This window comes from Lactuca virosa, chromosome 5, assembly GCF_052849685.1.
Source record: "Lactuca virosa cultivar CGN04683 chromosome 5, Lactuca_virosa_CGN04683_v6, whole genome shotgun sequence".
In the NCBI taxonomy this organism is placed as follows: Eukaryota; Viridiplantae; Streptophyta; class Magnoliopsida; order Asterales; family Asteraceae; genus Lactuca; species Lactuca virosa.
Window position 1 is genome coordinate 125328597 of NC_136430.1, and position 2343 is coordinate 125330939.

The following is a 2343-nucleotide window of genomic DNA, read 5'->3' on the forward strand; positions in this document are numbered from 1 at the left end:
CAGCTTAATGGGTGTCTACTCTCACCCACTGCTTCCTTGACTGGTGGAGGGTCGTTAGCCGAATGGGTAGGACAAGGACTATAATTCTCATTAAAACTATAATGACAAATATAAAGTAACTAAACCTTTTATAAATTCTCAATCTTAGTTACTTTAGGAAAATGTAAAATTGGTGATATCCCATGAAATTACACTTGTAACTTACCAAGTCGTTGGTGGAGCGTGTGTGGGTAACTGACACACTAACATGGACTAGTAAGACTGTCAAAGGGTGACATAATATTTATCATAGATCGGTGGAGCGCGTGTGGGTAACCGACACATTGATTAGGTAATAAAGATTAAGGGTACCAAGTAAATTTGCATGGTTATTCACACGTTGTTTGTGATCCTCGGCATCCCAATCATAAACTTGAGAGGGCACAATCGAGATTTAAACATGCCATTGAAAAGTTCAATGAATCTAAAAAGATCTAGGAGTTTCAATCCAATTAAAACCTAATAATTTATTTCATTTTTCATGGTGGAAATTGGTGAATCGTCATTCGTCTACCTTCAAATATTTCATAGCTTGCATTACGACATCCCTCTTCCAAGTTATGAAGTATTGTGTTGGGTCCTAGCCTTAATATTACATTTGTGTGTCTTATTAAGGATTCTATATCTAATCTAAACTTGTCTTTCTTCTTTTCAGATGTCTTCCAACAATGTTGCTTCTGGCTCAAACCCTACCGACTCCTTCTCTCTCATGAACCTTTGTGGAAGAGTCATCTTTGATGGTTCAAACTTTAATGATTGGATCATGAACATCAGGATGGTCACACGTTACGAGGACAAGGAATATGTCCTCGAAAGGAGCTGAAGGAAATTGATGAGTCTACTGCTACTCCAGAGGATATCGCTAACTTTAGGGAACATGAGAGAGATGCTACCAAGGTGGCATGTATCATGTTGGCCACAATGAAAGATGAACTCCAGAAGTCCTATGAGGACTTTTACCCTTTTGAGATGCACATGGACCTGATGGACCGCTACCATCAAAGTGCTCGTCAAGAGATGTATGAAATCATCTCTTCCATGATAACAACCCGAATGAAGGATGGTGACCCCATCAGGGGCCACATGCAGAAAATGCAAAGGTTTGTGGACCGTTTGCTGAAGTTGAATGTGAAATTCCCTGAGGAGTTGGCTATTGATATCATACTGCACTCCTTACCTACTTGTTATGATCAATTCCAAATGACCTATCACATGAACAAGGAGGAGGTCACACTTAGAAAACCTCAAGGGCTTTTGAAGACCGTTGAAACTGGTCTTAAAGGCAAATCGGTTGTTACCACTCCTACTCCTACCGCCGCCCCTGTTCTGGCAATCAGGAAAAGTAGAGGGAAGAAGATGAAGACCCATTCGAAGGGTACCAAGGGAAAGTCTCTTGATGGCTCCTCTTCAAGTGGAACCAAAGGTGGTTCTGTCACTCCTTCTACCAACCCAAAAGAAGCTCAATGCTTCTATTGTCAGGAAAAGGGGCACTCGAAACGAAACTGCCCCAAGTACCTGCAAGATGTTAAGGATTGTAAGGTCAAGCCTACCCATGCAGGTATTTACACTATATTGTCTAATAATTCACCACATACTACTTCTTGGGTTCTTGATACAGGTTGCGATATTCATATATGTTATGATTTGCAGGGCCTAAGAAGAAGTGAGGATGTGGAGCACGGAAAGATAAACTTGATCATGGGGAATAGGAAAGTTTCATTTGTCACCAAGATTGGAGTTTATTCTTTGTTGATAAGTAGTGGGTTAGTGTCAGATTTGAATAAGTGTTGTTACTCGTCTGAAATGGCGAGAAATATTATTTCCTTTCATAGTTTGTACAAACAAGGGTTTACTTTTTCATTTGATAATGCATGTGGTAGTATTAATGTTTTTTTATAATAATGTTTTTTATTTTAAAACATTACATTGTGATGGTGTATATGAAACTGTGTCGGTTATAGATAACTTAGGAAATAATGTGTTGCATATTGATTCTTCCACTAGTTTGGATAAAGCATCCTTGTGGCATTGCCGTCTTGGACATGTCAACAAGAAGCGCATAGCCCAACTTCAAAAGGATGGAGTCTTGGAGTCGTTTGACTTGAAGTCGGATGATAGTTGCGAGTCTTGTTTTCTTGGAAAAATGACAAAGTCACCCTTCACTGGTTCTTGTGCTAGGGGTGAAGGTTTTTTGGACCTCATACATACAGATGTGTGTGGACCCTTCAGAACCGCCACAAGGGATGCTAACCGCTTCTATGTGACTTTTACTGATGATTACAGTAGATATGGTTATGTCTACTT

At 39.8% G+C, this 2343-nt stretch overlaps 1 long non-coding RNA gene across 1 annotated transcript; it reads left to right on the forward strand.

Annotated features, from left to right (window-relative positions):
- Positions 1-1130: 1130 nt before the first annotated feature.
- Positions 1131-1941, forward strand: LOC145113659 (uncharacterized). Its single transcript, XR_013710822.1, has 2 exons — positions 1131-1597; positions 1690-1941. It is a non-coding gene; the product is annotated as an uncharacterized LOC145113659 (long non-coding RNA).
- Positions 1942-2343: the final 402 nt, after the last annotated feature.